This window comes from Eleutherodactylus coqui, chromosome 3, assembly GCF_035609145.1.
Source record: "Eleutherodactylus coqui strain aEleCoq1 chromosome 3, aEleCoq1.hap1, whole genome shotgun sequence".
Taxonomy (NCBI): domain Eukaryota; kingdom Metazoa; phylum Chordata; class Amphibia; order Anura; family Eleutherodactylidae; genus Eleutherodactylus; species Eleutherodactylus coqui.
Genome location: NC_089839.1, coordinates 122,843,933 through 122,864,664, shown reverse-complemented (window position 1 = coordinate 122,864,664; position 20,732 = coordinate 122,843,933). Strand labels below are relative to the sequence as shown.

Genomic DNA, 20,732 nt, shown 5'->3' with positions numbered 1-20,732 from the left:
AGATGCAGCTCAACATGTAGCCCATCGCCTGCCCTATCCGTTGCTGTGTCGTTCCCATCACTTTCTTGAATTGCCCATATTTTCACACATGAAAACCTTAGCGAGCATCGGCGAAATACAAAAATGCTCGGGTCGCCCATTGACTTCAATGGGGTTCGTTACACGAAACGAACCCCCGAGCATCGCGATAATTTTGTCCCGAGTAACGAGCACCCGAGCATTTTGGTGCTCGCTCATCTCTAGTTGGGACCCATTAGCTTTTCCTATTTATGACATAATCAATGCTCGTGCCAAATTTCCTGTTTCTATGACACCGGAAAGTGAAAAAATTACATTCTGCACGTAAAATTTCGACGCCAATTCTTTTGCGCTAGAATTTAATAATCGAGTTGGGACCCATTAGCTTTTCCTATTTATGGCATAATCAATGCTCATGCCAAATTTCACGATTCTTTGACACCAGAAAGTGAAAAAATTACATTCCGCACGTGAAATTTGGACGCTAATTCTTTTACGGAAAAAATTGAATAATGGAGTTGGGACCCATTAGCTTTTCCTATTTATGACATAATCAATGCTCGTGCCAAATTTCCTGTTTCTATGACACCGGAAAGGGAAGAAATTACATTCCGTACGTAAAATTTGGACGCTAATTCTTTTGCGCATAGAATTGAATAATTGAGTTGGGACCCATTAGCTTTTCCTATTTATGACATAATCAATGCTCGTGCCAAATTTTACATTTCTATGACACCGGAAAGTGAAAAAATTACATTCTGTACGTAAAATTTGGACGCTAATTATTTTGCGCATAGAATTGAATAATGGAGTTGGGACCCATTAACTTTTCTGATTTATGACATAATCAATGCTCGTGCCAAATTTTACATTTCTATGACACCGGAAAGTGAAAAAATTACATTCCGTACGTAAAACTTCGACGTCAATTCTTTTGCGCTAGAATTGAATAATCGAGTTGGGACCCATTAGCTTTTCCTATTTATGACATAATCAATGCTCGTGCCAAATTTCCCGTTTCTATGACACCGGAAAGGGAAGAAATTACATTCCGTACGTAAAATTTGGACGCTAATTCTTTTGCGCATAGAATTGAATAATTCAGTTGCGACCTATAAGCTTTTCCTATTTATGACATAATGCCTGTGCCAAATTTTAAGTTTCTAAGGCATTGGGAAGTGACAGATTTAGATTATGTACGTAAAATTTCGACGCCAATTCTTTTGCGCTAGAATTGAATAATCGAGTTGGGACCCAATTACTTTTCCTATTTTGGAGATAATCTATGCTTGCATCAAATTTCATGTTTCTACGACATCGGGAAGTTGGAGAACTTTTGGCGAGTCAGTCAGTGAGTCAGTCAGTCAGTGAGTGAGCGAGTCAGTGAGGGCTTTCAGCTTTATATATATAGATATATATATTATTATTATTTTTTTATAGTATTTATTATATAGGGAACCATGGGGCGTCTATTTATTCATGCATGTAGTGTAGTTTTTGTATAGGTACTAATGACTATTATGAGTATTCATATATATTTTTATACATGTTATATCCCCTAGCATCATTTATTCCCGTTTAAATATCATTAATGCAATTTATTCACTATGCATATAATAATCTGTTATTTGTCTGCTTTTGTTTCATGTGTTATAAAGACATTGATAGTAGTTCTGTTATTATTATTTTTTCTGCATTATGTCTTAGGTTCCATGATGTCCAATCCTGGGCAGTTTCTCAGACCGTCGCTTGGTGTTAATGAACGCTTGGTAGCCTCCAGTCTGAGGTATCAGTGCCTCTATGGCAACTCTGATAAACAAGATAGCGATCACATGACCTAGTCACATGATCGGGACGTGCCCCAGCGATATGACATCACACCCAGCAACCGAGACCCGGAAGTTCTGTAGTGTCTGACGGGCTGCTAGAGGCTAATACACCTACTACGTCTAGCGTGATTACATCATAATGAGTAGCAGGGACCCGGAAGTCCTATGGGCTACATCACGGCATTTGCTTCAATCATTCATTGAATGTGGACAGAAAGCCCAGGATTGGGTACATCTAAATGTAAGTCCCACACTGTATAGATATAAGGAAAGGTTTGTTCTCTGTACTGTTATGCTTGATAAAGTCGCCTTTGTAGTGCGACAAAACGCGTTGCATATTGTGCATTATTTGTATATGTGTATATACAAATTTTAGGATTTCTTTTTACAATAAATTCAGCAGGCTCATACCTGCATCTTGCATCTCGGTTTCAATGGTTCCTCAGAGCGCCTAAGGTAACATTTTCATTCTTCTTGCCAAACTCTGGTTTATGCACAGCGCACACAGAACGGTATAACTGAACTAGTTTGCAGTAGGCTAGGAAATGTTAGAGTGCAGTTTCATGGTGAGAGCTGCTTGTATAGCACTGCAGGCTGAGAACGCCTAAAACGGAAAGTCTGGGAAAAGGCTGTTAGGGGGGTCTAAACAGACCATTCAGCTGATGCTGTCTGCCTCCCAATCAGCTTTAGGTATGAATACTCATAGACGACGCAAATGGACAGCCACATGCGACATGTGATGCCAAACGAAGTGAGTTTATTATTTGCAAAGTACAGAAATTATAGAGAAAAATTTGTTACGTAATGATTCAATCACTGTGCATGTCCAAGGTCGCTGGACACCTGGAGAAACAATTAATAATATTCCTTTCAAAGACACCCGGTTTCCCAGGACAGTACATCAACATATTATGATCAGTTTATCAAAGTAAAAAGTATTCAAGGATACTTTCCCAGAAGGGAAGAAAAAGGGAGGATAGATAAGAACTCGCGTGAGAACAAGATCAGAAAGAAAGTGAAATAATAATAAAAGGGAAATTAAAACTATTTTCTCTTTTTTTATTTGAGAGAGGAAAAACTATAATTAACCCCTCACATTCCCCCATTTGGACATAGGGTCCACCATCATGCTAGGCACGTTCACCCGAGTGGTGCCAGCTCCTGCCTGATTCCCTAGAGTCATGTGGTGGTCTCAAAGTCCATCTGGGTTAAAGTTTAGCAAAAGCCTTTTCACTAAAACATGTGATACAAGACATGATTAACTTTACAGCAACATATATGACGAGCAAAATCATCACTACTTGAAATATACTTTGTAGAATTCCCATGAACCACCTTCCCAGACCAGAGAACCAATTAGCGGGATTGAGAAAGCTAAATGTGTTACCCCACCAGCTATCTCTGGTTTCTGAGTTGTCATTTGTCCATGCAAGCAGTTCTTTTGGCGGAACAGGAACAGCCAGGAAAGGAAGGCTAGTGGCACCAGGTGTGTGTGTACAAGTCCAACAGTCCTTCACCTGTGAGGTGTTTAGTCCATCTATCAGTATTTGGTGGTGTCTAACAAAGTGGTTCTGGGCATTGTCATTTTGCACCCTCTCATAGGGGCGAAGCATGGAGTGAGGAGTCCAAAATGTCCAACAATAAACAAAATGTCCTTCATTTTCCTTCTTATAGGGGGGGGGGGGCAAAGCAGGGTGTGAAAAGTCCCATTAGTCCCAAAACAAGCAACAGTTCCTTCAAATTTCACCGAAGTAGGTGTGGTTAGCAGGACTTGATAGGGCCCCTCGAATCTGGGCCCTAGGGATTTCCGGACACGCCTCTTTACGACCACCCAGTCTCCAGGTTGCAGAGAGTGTGATCCCTCTAAGTTGTCTGGGTCTGGAATGGAAGAAAAGACTAGATTCTGTGTTACTTTTAGTTGGTCACACAGGTGCTTTACATATCCGGCTACTGTGTCATAGCCCTGCTGTAGGGCCTGTGGATGATACAGTCCCAATCTTGGCACAGAGCGAAACAAAACTTCTTTTAACTTAAGCGTACCATTTAGTCTTTTCACTTTGCCTGAACTCTGCGGGTGGTATGGAGTGTGAAACGCTTGTTCCACCCCAAGGGCTGACATCACCTCTTGCATCACTTCACCTGTAAAATGTGTACCTCTGTCACTCTCAATTGTTTCTGGTACCCCAAATCTACATACAAGTTCTGACACAAGTTTATTCGCTGTGCATTGTGTGATGGCTTTGGACAGGTCCACGCACACAAGGACGTACTCATACCTGCCTGATTTGGGAAGCTGGATGTAATCGATTTGTAATCTCTGAAAAGGATACAGTTGTCTGGGTGTGCACTTCCGGGGGGGTCCTTACCACTTGACCTGGATTGTGCAGGGTGCACACTTCACATGCCTTCACATATGCCTTCGCTAACCTGTCGAACCCTGGAGCATACCATACCTTGTCCACAACAGAAACCATGACATTCCGAGAGGCATGCACTTTCCCATGAGCTAGGACGGCGAGGTGGGGGTAGGCAGCCGCTGGTAAACACACTCAGTCTCCCAATTTCCATACATCATATATGTACCTATCTCCTGCCTTGGTCCACTGCTCCACTTCATCCTGTAGGACGCCAAATCCCACATCAACAAGAGTGGTGGGACCAAGATCCAACTTACAGCACACGGGGTCTTGCGTCCTGTCCAGGAGAGCTGCAGCCTTGGCTGCCCTATCCTTGCTCTCCGGTGACTGCCCCTGCGTGTGTGCTTTAACCTTTATTATGGCCACCTGTTCTGGCAACATGATGGCCTGCATTAATCTACCTACTGATACACCATTCTTAATGGGCTTGCCTTGTGCCGTGAGAAAGCTCCTGGACCGCTAGATGGGTCCATAATTGTGTGCAATACCAAAGGCGTACCTGGAATCAGTGTAGATGTTAGCAGTGGTACCTTTTGCAATCGTACAGGCCTCAGTTAGAGCACGGAGCTCAGCCTCCTGCGCTGACGTGTGGCGGCAGTGGTTTTTGTACAAGTATCTCATTCAGTGTGACTACTTCAAAACCTGTTACAAACCTTCCTTCATCATTCAGGTATCTGGATCCATCCACAAACAGCTAAAACTGGGGGTTCTGCAGGGGATTGTCTGTGACATGCGCAAACCCAGCCATTTCCTGGGCCATAGGGGCCACACAGTCATGCTGGCTTTCGGTGTCAAATGCCTCCTGCTCGTCAGTCAGGGAGTTGTAAAACAACTGATCCCCTGTACTTACTCTCCCATTTGAATCAACGTCACCTAATGGAAGTAAGGTGGCTGGATTCAAGGTGGTGCACCTTTGGAATGAGATGTTCGAGGAGGAATGCACTGCGAGTTCCATTTTTATCTGTCTTGCAAGAGACAGATGACGATGGCTTACCTGAGTCAGGATACCATGTATGTCATATGGGGTGTAGATCACCATGGTGTGCTCTAAGACAACGTCAGAACTTTTGTCCAGTAGCGCCTGAACTGCTAGAACTGCTTGGACGCATGATAGAGACCCTCTAGCCACCGCATCAAGATGGGCACTGTAGTATGCTAAAGGTCGCTTTTTGTCACCATGCATTTGTGTCAGTACAGCAGTGGCGTGTCCCGCCATCTCAGGGACGTACATTTGGAAGGGTTTGTCATAGTCTGGCAGCCCGAGTGCGGGTGCACTGGTTATCTGTACTTTCAGCTGATGGAAGGCTGACTTGGCCTGTGGGTTCAGGGCAAATGGCCGTGAACCCAAACAGTCGTACAGAGGCTGCATGGTCATGGAGGCAGAGCGTATCCATGGCCGACAGTATGAGACCAGTCCCAAGAAGGTACGCAACTGAGCATGGGAGGTGGGAAGTTGCATGTCACTTACCACCTTCGTGCATTCCGGTGTCAGGTGTTTGGTACCTGGACCTAGGCAGTGGCCCAGGAACACTACGTGGGACTTGCAGAACTGAAGTTTGTCTTTGCTAGCTTTGCAGCCATTCTACTCTGATGGAGGAAACACAAAAGGCTTAGTGATGCATTGAGGCAACTATTTGGGTCAGGAGCACACAAAAGTAAGTCATCAACATATTACAAGAGGGCGGTGCCCTCGGGAATTGGCCAGGAGTCTAATACCAGCTTCATGCATCTGGTGAACTGGTTTTGGGCTATTCTGTGCCCCTTGTGGCAGCACTGTCCAACAGTACTGCTTTCCTCTGAAAATAAATGCAAACAAATACTGACAGTCTGGCTGGCCCTTTATACTCTTTCTCTTAACGGGGAACAAAGGGGTATTAGCTGGGGAGACACATTCCTTAAGGGTTTTAAGTTGACATAAAGAAGAGACAGTGTCTGCAATTGCCTCTTCCTGGGCATGTGCCAGGGGGTACTGACGGACCAAGGGGCTTTTTCCCCTTCCTTTAGGTAAACCATTACCGGTGGGGCTGTCAGTCTGCCAAGGTCCGTCTGACTGGTAGCCCAAAGGCTCGAAGGAACGACACTAAGAGTTTGTTCCTCTGCGTGCGTAAGAGTGAGGACAGGGAGAGGTGTCGCTGGGTCTACTGCCATCTGACAGAAGGTCGGGTGACTTTCAGACCTGGGGTGTATACGAGCCTCACCGGACAGGTGAAGTTCGATACAACATCCCAAGGGTCCCATCACATCGGTTCCCAATATGCTTTCAGGACCTTCCAGCACAAGAAAGCGCGTGAGGCATCGCGACCCTTCAGCGTCTTTTCTTTACTGGAAAAAGAGGGGTGTTTGCTGGAGAACGTATCTCACGCAAATCCCCCATCGGTACCAAGTCTCCCACTTGTTCCCCAATCAGCATTTTTCTTGTGGGAAACTAAAGGGATACTGTTTGACCCCGGGGTGTGTATCCTGGCTTCAGATTTACCATCATAGGGGGTATATTTAATTTCCCTATGTCTGTCTTGGAGATGGCTTACTATTCGTCAGGACCTGCGGAAAGCTGAGTTTCTGCAGTAGCTGTCAAGACAAATACATGAGCCAAATCCACCAAGAGAGCAGTTAGTTTACAAAACTCTTCTGAACTGTCACCTGAGGTCTCAACCCGTACCGATCCATCTGGTGAGAATTTGATGGATGCAGATAAGGCTTGTAAGATATCAGTACAAATAACAGAGACATGAATAACAGCAAAGGCAGAATAATCCACAAACATCTATCCACATTAGAATATGATATTCTTTAAGCAAATTCATTATTAATCTGATCCTGCCTGCAATGTCTCATCAAATTTGAAAGAAAAAAAAAACTTTTCCTAACTGCCCAAGCTTCTCACCCCTCCTTTCGGAGAAGAGAGGTATGAAACATTACGTACTTTTACATCATCTAGCTCCACCCTTTCGATACTGGCCGTTTGCGTGTCTCTCCTACAGAACATTCTCTCAGAGACAGTACAATACTAACAGCATTTAGCAGTGATACAGACGTCCAAACAATCACAGAACTGACATTTACACAAAAAGCAAAAATATACCTTAAAATCCTTATGTTCTCTATTTTTAAAACCGTATAATTCACGTAATTCATTACAAGTTTCTTATTTCATCAACGTCTGTCCTCCCTTTTATGACCCTGAATTTTATCTCTCTATGAAACAGAACAATAGCTAAGATTTTAGAAAGCGACCAGAACATTCAGACTTTAAACAACATTAATCATTAGTAATTATAAGAGGTATATTTCTCTGCACAGACTATGAAACACAGACGGCAGGGAATAGTTAAACACATAGAAAAGACAACATGCTAAGCGCTTCTAACCGCAACATTTTCTGCATTTTTAACCCTTGTATTCTTAAAAGCCCCCACAGATGTGAGTGGGGTATAACTTTCTTACACTTGTATGATGGAGACTAAAACGTACAACAAAGATTAGATTACATAACATTAAGGCATACAAGACAAACAATAGTGGTTATTTGTCACACAATAGTCCACAGATTCTGCATGAACTTGCTTTATGTCCCAGAGGAACAGACTCAAAGGATTCCCTTTCTCTGATAACCCATTACTGCCGTATCTACACTTGCCTCAATTCATCTGTCTAACATACTTTTATCCAACCTTTTGACTATCTCTGAATCTTTCCCAAACTTGCTGGTCTAAGATTCCATTCTCCCAAAATTCTAAACACCTGCTTTTCTCAACAACTTACTACATTCTCTCCCGACGGCTAACTTGCTTTCTCTGTCCTTTGCTATTTCTCTAGCTGTTTTCCATATAGGCATACCCCTTGCCCTGTATGTTTCCCATATAGTCTGTTCTTTTTTCTAAACCGGCGTCTCTGATATCTTTCATGCTTTTTCCCGTACTATTGCCAGAACTCATATGTAAAGGTTCCCATTTTTCTAAGTCCTATCCGCTTGTATACTTTATAGGCTTGCCTACAAATGTCCTTCCCTTCCCCCTCTCTTCTCGATGGGTGTCAGATAAGTCTTAGACTGGTTGGACCCCATTTCAACCATGGACTTATTACTAGTCCCTTCTGCAACTGACAGGAATTCTATGGCCCTTCTGCCAAATACTGGCAGGAATTCTATGGACTTGTGTCCCTTCTGCAACTGGCAGGAATTCTATGGCCCTTCTGCCAAATACTGGCAGGAATTCTATGGACTTGTGTCCCTTCTGCAACTGGCAGGAATTCTATGGCCCTTCTGCCAAATACTGGCAGGAATTCTATGGACTTGTCCCTTCCGCAGCTAGCAAGAATTCTATTTGCAATCTCTTTCCTTCTTACGGACATAAGGGGGGGGGGGGGGGACCACGGCTTGCCTTTATACGGGGCTTTAGTAATCTTATAACAAATTACAGCTAACATTATGAGTCCGGCAAAAAAGCAATAATTTCTACGGCACACAGCAGACAGCATGGCAATATACACATATGGGTTCTTCCGTCTATTACAGTTACTAAGAACACCAAAAAATAACAGGCAGAAGCGTCCTATAAACATGCAGCGACTCACCTCCTATCAACACGGGACTGAAGTCAGGGGAGCCCAGAGCTGGAGTGGCAAGTCAAGGGCTTAGCTTACACCGGTGTTTTGTAGATCTGGGGTCCCGTCGCCTCTGATCCGGCTGGTCGGCAGGTAGGGTCGTCAGGTATCGTCTGCAGGTAAGGATTTAGCTTCTGCCCCACATTGGGCGCCAAGTATGTTAGGGGTGGGGGTCTAAACAGACCGTTCAGCTGATGCTGTCTGCCTCCCAATCAGCTTTAGGTATGAGTACTCATAGACGACGCAAATGGACAGCCACATGCGACGTGATGCCAAACGAAGTGAGTTTATTATTTGCAAAGTACAGAAATTATAGAGAAAAATTTGTTACGTAATGATTCAATCACTGAGCATGTCCAAGATTGCTGGACATCTGGAGAAACAATTAATATTCCTTTCAAAGACACCCGGTTTCCCAGGACAGTACATCAACATATTATGATCAGTTTATCAAAGTAAAAAGTATTCAAGGATACTTTCCCAGAAGGGAAGAAAAAGGGAGGATAGATAAGAACTCGTGTGAGAACAAGATCAGAAAGAAAGTGAAATAATAATAAAAGGGAAATTAAAACTATTTTCTCTTTTTTTATTTGAGAGAGGAAAAACTATAATTAACCCCTCACAAGGCCTAGATGCATAATACAAAAGTTGGTGCACTACTGCTCCCTGCCAGCCACAACTGTAAAGTACACAGTGAGATGTAACCCTAAGAAGGACCTTTGGGGTTCTTGCACAAAGGTTCAGGACTGTATAACTTTCCCTATAGAAGTCTCTGTGTCCCTAAACTCTGCATTATGCACAGCTCACACAGAACAGTATAACTACTCTAGTTTGCAGTAGGCTAGGAAATATTAGAATGCAGTTTCACGGTGAGAGCTGCTTGTACGGCACTGCAGGCTGAGAACGGTATTAGGGAAAGGCTGGGAACATGCCTAGATGCGTAAGACAAAAATTGATGCACTACTGCTCCCAGCCAGCCACAACTGTAAAGCACACAGCTAGATGTAGCCCTAAGAAGGACCGTTGCCGTTCTTGTACAGAGGATCAGGACTGTATAACTTTCCCTATAAAAGCAGCTCTGTCCCTAAACGCTGCGTTATGCACTGCAGGCTGAGAAAGCTGTAATTGCAATGCTAGGAACAGTCCTAGATGTGTAATACAAAAATTGATGCACTACTTCTCCTAGCCAGCCATAACTGTGAAGCACACGGTCAGATGTAGCCCTAAGAAGGACCATTGGGGTTCTTATAAGGAAAATCAGGACTGTATAACTTTCCCTATAGAAATCGCTGTGTCATTTTTCTGAAGACGCTGACTGGGCAACGAAGGTGATGTCTGCCTAAAGCCGCTTCCCTCAGTCAGACGCCCACAGTACCCTCATCAACAACGGTAGAATAATAAGATTATGGGGAAGACAGCAAAGGAGAAGAACACTGATCTACAGAACACCCCTCGACCAGCCAAAACACAGGTGGATGTGCAACGTTTCTTCAAAGAGTGGACTGCGCGTTCCCCGCGTCCCGCATCCAAGATGGCGTCGGCACGAGCGCTCACCCCTGCACTCAATCAGGCGGAGGAGGAATAGCCCCCCTCAGAAGGAGAAGAGGGTGAGTCAGTTTCAAGGGGTTTCATGATCAACCTGATTTCACAAGCCCTGCGCCCCATCAGCTCAGATTTGGCTGAAATAAAAGATGAGCTCAGACATCTGGGACACAGAGTGGAGGATTTAGAGTCATCCTCTGCCGCCATTGTATCCCATTCCCTACAGTTAGAGCAAGCAGTTAAGGAGCAGCATTTATACCTTAACAGGGCGCTTCTACTCCAAGAAGATCTCGAGAACGGGAATAGGAGCAATAACTCACGCATAAAGGGGATTCCAGAATCCTATGCTAACGAATGCCTTCTGAAGATTGCCAAATAACTTTTTGCTACCCTGCTAGGGGAAGAAAGAGCATCCAGCATTAGTATCGAGAGAATACATCGAGCTCTCAGACCCCCATCGAGCTCTTCTGATTTCCCCAGAGACGTGGTCTGCAAGCTGCTAGCGTTCCCCGACACTGCCGCAGTACTGAAAGCTGCCAGATTGCACGGCGAATTAAAATACTCGGACTCTGTGGTTCGGCTCTTTCAAGACCTAGCACCCTCCACCTTGGCTAAGCGACGTGCTTTACGCCCACTGCTGGAGGTTCTCAAATCCAGAGACTTGAGATATGCCTGGTTATTCCCCTTCGGCATGAGCATCCCTTTGCAAGGCAAGAAGTTCAATATTCGCACCCAGGAAGATATGCAAAAATTGTGGGAGCTCCTCGATATTGAACCGATTGACCTTCCTAATTGGCAGTCGATTCCTGACCCTCTTCAATTCCAACCGCTTGAGGATCCAGGGGACTGGCTATCAGCGGGAAGTTCAAAATCCCCTAAGGGGAAAAAGAAAAAGCCACGTCAGGATCTGTAAGACCTTTAATTGCAGCCTTGATGCACTTTGCTCTACTGGTCAACAGAGTCGAACAGTCCTTAGGAGCAGCCGTTATTCCATCCGGGCTGCTCGTCCATTGTAGGGCCTTTGTTCCTCTGTTTGTCTCTCTGCTTATTTTCCTTTTTCCAGGTTCTTCAGATTTACTATCTATCTCCACTACCCAGTGAGGTTCGAAGGCGCCGAACCGGCTCCTCCCGCCTCCACGGGATAACCAGGAGAGATGACGGGACTGCTCCTTTTACAAATCTCCGGTACTCTGCCTCGTTAACTGGTGTCTGTTATCTAACCAAGTAATGACCATTAAGGTCCCTCCATACTTCGGCCCCATTACACGTTCTCACTCGTTTTATAATATATATTACCGGTATATATTGCATATTGTATTTTACCTCGGGCGCCTACTAGTCCCCCCTTGCAGGGACTGGACGGGCGTCTGTACTGTTATGTTCAGGTAGAAAGCTTTGCTCTATTTCCCGAAACAGTCTACGACTCTTCGGGTTTTCAGAAAACCGTCCTCGGTTATTGAACTACAATTTAGTAGTTACAGATTTAAGAGTTAATCCACCTTGCGGGAAGAGACTCCCCTTTGCAGGGAATCTCTGACCTTGCTGTTGATAACAAAACTTGTGTTTGCACTCCCCCACCTCCTTACCCTCCCCCTCTTCCCTAACCTTTCCGTACCTGGTAATACCTACCCCCCTCCGATTGGGTGCTGAGAGCTCACGAAGAAGATATATAGCGGTCGCTCATACTCCCTAACCTTGTGACATCTTGGTATAATTTTCATCTCTGTCTGTTCACTCCTTAGCTCAGGTGCGTCCTAATGAGTGGTTTACGTCTCACGTCCTTTAACGTCAGGGGCCTCAACTCTCCGTCAAAACGACATGATCTTGAACTGCTACTGAGAAGGTATGATACCAAAATTATTTTTCTCCAAGAAACCCACTTCAAGGGTGGCAAAGCCTTCTCTCTTCCGGGGAAGCGCTTTCCCAGTGCCTTTCATAGCACTCACCCCTCGTCGGCCTCCAAGGGGGTCTCCATATTCTTACACAAAACGATTAATTTCGTGGAGGAGGCCCGTTTTGGGGACGAGGAGGGTAGAGTTCTCTTCCTGAGAGGGACACTAAACAACACCAAAATGACCCTAGCTAATATCTATGCTCCCAATTCGGAGCAAGTGCCATGGCTGTTAAAACAACTGGAAATTCTGAAACATTTTAGTGTAGGTCAGATTATTCTAGCAGGTGATTTTAATGTCACCTTCAACCCCGCCTTAGATTCCTCTTCTGGCCGGTCGCAGGTCCCACAGGGCAAACTGAGAAGACTGGGCAAACAGATTCAGGAGCTTGGCTTGGTAGACTCGTGGCGCTCTCTAAACCCCTCCACTAGGGACTTCTCTTATCTCTCTTCGGTACATTCGACATACCAGAGGTTGGATTACATCTTGGTCTCCTCCGCCCTCCTCACGACGCTGATCAGTGCCGTCATAGACACTATGACGATATCGGATCATGCCCCCGTGCATGTGACGATCCGTCCACCACAATCGTGCGCTAGGGAGTGGAGATGGTCACTAAATACATCTTTGCTAGATCAGATAGAGGACAAAGAATACCTGTCCAAACACCTAGAGGAGTACTTTCTCCTTAATTCTACAGAGGGGTCTAAGTCCCCGATAGTCTGGGAGGCCCACAAGGCCTATATGCGAGGCCTGTTGATTGACCTGGGTTCTCGGGTCAAGAAACGCACACAGAAGGCTATCGATGATAAGCTCTCACAAATTGCTAAGCTAGAGTTAACAGCGAAATTGTCGCAAACTAAACTAAACTTAGATAAACTGTCTGAGGTAAGAGCTGACCTGAAACTTCTATTGAACTCTAAATTCAATAAAAAGCAACTATATTTCAGACATAAAGTTTATGCCCAGGGCAACAAAGGCAGCAGACTTATGTCAGCACTAATTAAAAAAGCTCGCACAAGGAACCAGATCAGGGCCATTAAGACCCCATTGGGAGTATCTATGACCACCTCCAAGGACATAGCAGAAGAATTCCGAAAGTACTACTCGGACCTATATAACATAAAAAAAGAAGGTGATACCTCATTCCCAGAAAGGCACACAGACCTCATTGACGGCTTTCTCCGGCGGATTAAAATGCCTAGAATTGATTCACTGGAGGCCTCCTCCCTAACTGGTCAGATAACACAAACCGAGGTGGAGGAACTGATAACGTCCAGCCCTCCTAACAAAAGCCTCGGCCCTGACGGTTTTCCCCTTCACTATTACAAAATATTCCTTTCAGAGTTAAAACCCAGGTTAACAACCCTGTATAATGACCTGATGGGGGGGGGGGCATCCCTGCCGAGTCAAGCCCAGGAGGCACACATCGCCTTGATTCACAAAGATAACAAAAACCCAGAGCTTTGCGGAAACTACCGCCCCATATCCTTGATCAATCTGGTTATGAAATTGTGGGCTAAATTGCTAGCAAAAAGACTGGCCCCCTTTATACCCTCCCTGATAGAGGGAGAACAGGCAGGATTTGTTAAAGGAAGGGAGGGGAGAGATAATTGTCTTAGACTTCTCCATGCGGCCAGGTATGCTCAACACCACAATATCCCTCTTGCCCTAGTAGGAACGGATGCCGAAAAGGCTTTTGATAGGGTCGACTGGCTGTACATGGAGAGGGTGCTCCACCACTTTAACTTTCCCGAGCAGTTCATACGTGCAATTTTCTCGCTATATGCGTGCCCGCATGCAAGACTTAGAGTAAACGAGATTCTCTCCCCTCCCTTCCACATAAAAAACGGCACTCGGCAGGGGTGCCCCCTCTCCCCCTCCCTCTTTATTTTGTCTTTGGAACCTCTACTGCTGAGGATAAGACAAGACGCTGGGGTGAAAGGCCTCAATATTGGTGGCCAACAACTCTCAGCGGCGGCCTTTGCGGACGACGTGGCATTTTTGGTAACTGACCCCCTGAAGAGTTTGCCTAGACTCTTAGAGCTATTAGAGGAATTTGGCAGATTATCAAACTTTAAAATCAACTTTGCAAAGTCGACAGCTCTAAATATTTCCATTCCATCCAAGCAGTATGACCAGCTGAGAGCCAACTCGCCGTGGGCTTAGTCATCCACATACCTAGAATATCTGGGTATCAGATTGACCAGGAAAGCCGAAGATCTATATAACGCGAACTTCGCCCCTCTTATCGACCGGGTCAAGCACCTTCTCAAAAATTATGACATCCCATTTGTGTCATGGTTTGGGAGAAAAAACATTATAAAAACCTATATCCTCCCTATTATTCTGTACAAGATTAGGATGCTCCCTATCCACCTCCCCACCACCTTTTTTAAGGAGCTACGTTCGTCCTTCTCGTGTTTTGTGTGGAGGCGGAGGAGACCAAGACTGGCGCACAGCCTGATGTTCAGGAGGGGTAAGGAGGGAGGCATAAACCTCCCCAACCTAGGCGACTACTATAGAGCTTCCCAGCTTCAATACTGGTGTGACCTAACTCACGCGGAGGGGGATAGGATACTTACAAAGTTGGCAGAGGGATATAACAGAACTCCTCTGGCAGAGGACCTATGGTTCCCAGTCAGATCGCGCTACCAGTCCAAGACTTACAACCCGCTTCTCAGGGGGCCTTGTGCGGTATGGGACAGGCTTAGAGAGGAGCTGGCTCCGTCTCCCTCACCCATACTCCCGCTGTCTTCCATTTCCAAAATTCTGAATCCCCAAATGAGTCAGGACATTGCCCCGGTGTGGGGGAAATTTAAGTCACTTCATATAGCAAATCTGCAATCTCTGGCCCATCTGGACCCTATTAGCATTCTTCAAAAGCTGCAGCCGGAGCAGAACTTCCCCTTCCTAGAGGTAGCTCAGGTGACGGGCACATTTAGAGCATACTTCAGCAAATACAAATCCACTAGACCTTCTACACCCTTTGAAAGGGCCTGGTTAGACAACAAAGCCTCTCCGAGGAGAATTACCTTCCTTCGTAAGAATTTTATCTCCCCAGAACAGCCCTATAAACCAGCCTTTCTCACCTCATGGGAGAAGGAACTGGGGATTCACCTAAGTACAGAAGAAACTAAATCCATCCTAAATACTTCATTCGGTCTGTCCCCCTGCGTCATGGCCCAAGAGGCACATTATAAATTGCTGGTAAGGTGGTATCGGACCCCTCAGTGGTTATATGACCACAAACTCTCCACCCAGAAAGCATGCTGGAGATGTAAGAAGGATGAAGGGACGTTCCTTCACATCTGGTGGTCCTGTCCTTTGCTGGCCCCCTTTTGGAAGGGCATGGACGAAATCATACAGAAGATTAACCCAAAGATCTCCATCTCCCCTGACTTAGTCCTGTTATGGAGACCACATGCGCATTTCCACCCCACCAGAAATAAATTGATTGCTCTGCTCCTGGACACTGCTAAATCCCTAATTCCCCGTCTATGGCTACAAAATACTCCCCCCACGTTGAGTCAATGGAGAGATAGTGTAGACAATTTATACTCATTAGAAGAACTACATAGCTGGTCCAACAATTCTTATGACAAGTTTATCGTATCATGGGCGCCATGGCGTGAGATTCGGCCCCTGGCGTTGTGGGACTAAAGAGACTGATGAGATGGGGGTGTTCTTTTCATCTCCCCCCCCCCCCCCCCCGTACCAAGAGCCCATCTCGGCATATCCATCTCCTTGACCCCTTCGTCCCTACAGCATTCTCCTTCCCCCCTTCTTTCTACCCCCCCCCCCCCTCACAATTCACAGAAGGTGATTTTGCGTTATACTACCTTCTGTTGGGTAAGAGAGTTATACTGGAGGAAAAGAGTTGATAGTTGATGCTCGATTTTATCATTAATACTCCTCTAGAAGGGTTACACTATGATCTCACAATGCCAATTGCAGATCGAATAGCTGAGTATGAAATTATAATACTGGCATGTGTACTCTCCGATCCTATGTATGCTTGATACATGTTGTATCTTTTGATATTGCTGTCTAATTGTCAAAACTTTAATAAAAACTGATTTAATAAAAAAAAAAAAAGAAATCGCTGTGTCCCTAAACTCTGCGTTATGCACAGCACACACAGAACGGTATAACTGAGCAAGTTTGCAGTAGGATAAGAAATTTAAGAATGCAGTTTCACGGTGAGAGTTGATTGTACGACACTGCAGGCTGAGAACACCTATAATGGAAATGCAGGGAACAGGCCTAGATGCGTAATACAAAAATTGATCCACTAATGCTCCCAGCCAGCCACAACTGTAAAGCAAACGGTCAGATATAGCCCTAAGTAGGACTGTTGGGGTTCTTATACGGAAGATCAGGACTGTATAACTTTCCCTATAGAAGTCGCTGTGTCCCTAAACTCTGCGTTATGCACAGCACACAGAGAACGCTATAACTGAACCAGTTTGCAGAAGGCTAGGAAATGTTAGAGTGCAGTTTCACGGTGAGAGCTGCTTGTACGGCACTGCAGGCTGAGAACGCTATTACGGAAAGGCTGGGAACATGCCTAGATGCATGATACAAAAGTTGGTGCACTAGTACTCCCAGCCAGCCACAACTGTAAAGCGCACGTTGAGATTTAACCCTAAGAAGGACTGTTGAGGTTCTTGCACACAGGATCAGGACTGTATAACTTTCCCTATAGAAGTTGCTGTGTCCCTAAACTCTGTGTAATGCACAGCACGCACAGAACGGTATAACTAAACGAGTTTGCAGTAGGCTGGGAAATGCTGGAGTGCAGTTTCACGGTGAGAGCTGCTTGTCCGGCACTGCAGGCTGAGAACGCTTTTACGGAAAGGCTGGGAACAGGCCTAGATGCGTAATACAAAAATGTATGCACTACTGCTCCCAGCTAGCCACAACTGTAAAGCACACGGTCAGATGTAACCCTAAGAAGGACTGTTGGGGTTCTTATAGAGAGGCTAAGGGATTGTATAGCCTTCCCAATAGAAATCTCTATGTCCTAAACTCTGCGTTATGCACAGCACACACAGAATGGTATAACTGAACTAGTAGGCTAGGAAATGTTATGTTTAATATGTTTTTATTGTTTTTTTTATATAATAAACACGTACAGAACATAGTACAAATAATAAGAGTAAGGCAGTTGTTTATAACATGCCCCTCAGGGCTAAGGTATTAGGCGTGGTGGAAAGATTCTTGCAACAAATTTCAACAAATCAAATCAACAGTTGCTTTCCTTTCACACAGCCTCTTGAATGTGATGTGACAACTTGTCATTATGTCAAAAGTATTCATGTGCCTTATTTAAATAACTCAGTACTAAACTTATTGTGCCTATCCTTGGGGTGCTATCCAACATTAAATACACAGAACATAGACAGAATAAACCAAGGGGGTTAGGTTGGGGGACAGCGGGAAGGGAGAGGGGATGAGGTGGGCAGCTCAGGAGGGATAGTTTGGGTGGAAGCAGGGGAATAAACAAGCCCGTCCGGACTCACCTCGGGTGCCTCCCGCTGACTCAGGTTAGTACCTATGGGTCATTACGCCTCACTTCCAGGGTCTCACCTATCACCATTGAGGCAAGTCACGGAATGCATTCCACACTGCCCAGGCTTGAATGTCCCGTCTGGGCACTTCAGCTCCTTCGTCGCCCATCTCCTCCATACACATCAGTTGGTTCAATTCCTGAACAAACTCCAGGATGGGGGGGTTAAGGTGGCATGGGATGATTGCTCTCGCAGCAGTGAGGAAGTGACGGAGCAGACTTTTAATGGGAGCGAATCGACCAGGGATGGTCGACAGTAACGCCATCTGCGAGGTGGCCTCCACGGTGGAGTATGATACGCTCTCGTATAGTTCAAAGAAGGGCCAGATAAGTGAGCAATCCCACCAGATGTGTAGCATGGTACCACGCTCGGTCCCACATCTCTAACACTTCTCTGGAATCGAGGTATAGAAGTGGTGGATTTTATCTGGGCAACTGTACCACCTGGAGAGAAGCTTGAAGTTTTTCTCCTGCGCTGCGCAGGCTAGGGGTAATCTATGTGTGAATGTGAAGGCCCTTTCCCAATCGGAGTACTGCAAACTCCCCGCCAACTCCCCCTCCCACTCCACCGTGCAGCCCGGCAGGCCTGGTGTGAGCCTATCCAGGATGATTTTGTAGATTCTGGAGAGGACCCGAGTCTGAGGCTCTGGTCTTAGAATTAGCTCCTCAAATGGCTCGGGAGAGTTCCCGTAAGTGCGTAAGTCTAGATAGGATCTCCAGAATGAGGTCAGCTATAAATATTCCATCCAGAGTAATTTCTGATCGGGTTTGGATTCCTGGAGGTCGTTCAAGGATGGTAGGCCTCCATTCCCCATGATCTGACAGCACCTGATGTCTTCCTCCGCCCTCCACCTCAGGAAGCTCTGTCGCTCGCAACCTGGTGGGAATGCAGGGTTATGGAATATAAGGGTCAGTGCTCCTTTGCGGAGTGTCACGTCCCCTTTGGTCGTCCGTCTATCCCATATTTCTATACAGTTCAATGTCATTGGGTTGTGTGGCAAGTTCGTGGGTCTGTCTTCTTTTTTTATCCATGGTAGTAGCCTAAGTTGAGGCCCAGTCAGTGCTGCCTCTATGTCAACCCACTGTTTTGAGGCTGCATGGTGGTACCAGTTTATCAGTCTGGTAAGGACCGCTGCAGAGTGATAAACCTTGAGATCTGGAAGGCCAACTCCTCCTCTAGATTTAGGGTGCGACATAGTCTTGTAGCTAATACGGCTGCCTCTTGTACCCCACACGAATCTGCGGAGCACTTGATGCAACTGTTTTTAAGTATTGAGCTGGAAGTTTAATCGGCAGGGTCTGGAACAGGTACAGGAACTTTGGTGTCACGTTCATTTTCAGTACGTTTATCCGCCCGAACCAGCTTAGTTGCTTAGTGGCGTATCCCTTTAGATCTTTTGCTACTTTATCTAGTAGGGGGATATAGTTCAGATTATATAATGCCGAGGTATCCGCCGCTATTTGGACCCCTAGGTATTGGATGGAGGATGAACACCATTTAAAGTTAAACTGATCTGCTAGGTGTGCTACTTCATTGTGAGGGAGCGAAATGTTCATTGCTTCAGATTTATGTAGGTTGACCTTGAAGTTACTTAAGTGAACATATTAGGCGAATTCTTGTAGGATTGCTGGAAATAAGGTGCGCGGCTGTGATACGAATAAGAGAAGGTCGTCTGCATAGAGGGCCGTCTTACAGATCTGATTTCCAACCTGTAGACCGCGTACGTCTGGGTTGTCCCGAAGCACCATCGCCAGATGTTCCATTACGATGGCGTATAGGAGGGGGGACAAAGGGCATCCCTGTCTCGTCCCATTTCTGATATGGACTGGTTCAGACAGTAGCCCGTTTACTCGGACCTGCGCTGATGGGTTAACATACAGCGCAAGGATGCAGTTTAAGAATTTCGGTCCCAGGCCCAATTGTGTCAGCGAGGCACTCAGAAATTCCCAGTCGACGCAGTCAAAGGCCTTCTCGGCGTCTATTGAGAGGAGGCAGAAAGGCTGTGAAATGCATGGGGCCTGACTTATAAGGAGGAGGGTCTTATTAGTGTTGTCCCTTGCCTCCCGCCCTTTTATGAACCCCACCTGGTCATTATGTATTTGAGAGGGGAGTATAGAGTATAGCTAGTCTATTCGCTAGTACTTTGGCGTACAATTTGATGTCGAGGTTGAGGATCGAAATCTGACAGTAGCTGGAGCACGCTTTAATGTCCTTACCTGGTTTGGGGAGCACTGTGATGTGGGCCGTGAGTTATTGGGGGGGGGGGGGGGAGGGAGTCGCAGGGGGAACCCCGTTGAGTGTCTCAAGCAGTATCGGGGTAAGAATCTTCCTAAACTGCTTAAAGAAGCGGGGAGTAAACCCATCTGGGTCTGGTGCCTTTCCGGACGGAGAAGATTTGATGGCGTTGCAAATTTCCTCTGCCATAAATTCCGCCTCCAGGGTTTCCCTTGTCTCCTCTGGTATGCCTGGTAGGGCCGTTTTTTGCATGTAGGCTTCTATTTTGGTTTTCCTCCCCATGGGTGTCATGTCTACTAACTGCCCTTGTATATTATATAGGTCTTCATAGTAAGACCTGAAGGCTTCTGTGATTTCCCTGGGGTTGTTTTTCTTTTGACCTCTATTGTCCGTTATGCATGGTACATGTGTGGAGTTCATTTGGTTGCGCAGGAAACGCAACATTTTTCAAGCAAAAAGGCCAAAGCAGTGGCCGAAATGTCGCTGGTCTTCTTTTAATGGAGGAATAAAGGTTTGAAAACTACTTGAAAATTCATCTGATGCTGCCTGGTCTACACTTTCTAATTCTGATGACTATGAGGTTGTGATCCGGACCTAACTGGGCTGCTGCATCCATTGGCTCCT

General features: G+C 45.7%; 1 long non-coding RNA gene across 1 annotated transcript in view; it reads left to right on the top strand.

Moving 5' to 3' along the window:
• The first annotated feature begins 1,949 nt into the window (after window positions 1-1,949).
• The window catches only part of LOC136619815 (uncharacterized), a 151,392-nt gene continuing 132,609 nt past the window's right edge, over window positions 1,950-20,732 (top strand). Inside the window, exon 1 of the long non-coding RNA XR_010791047.1 lies at window positions 1,950-2,088. This is a non-coding gene — a long non-coding RNA (uncharacterized lncRNA). The remainder of the gene's footprint in view (window positions 2,089-20,732) is intronic.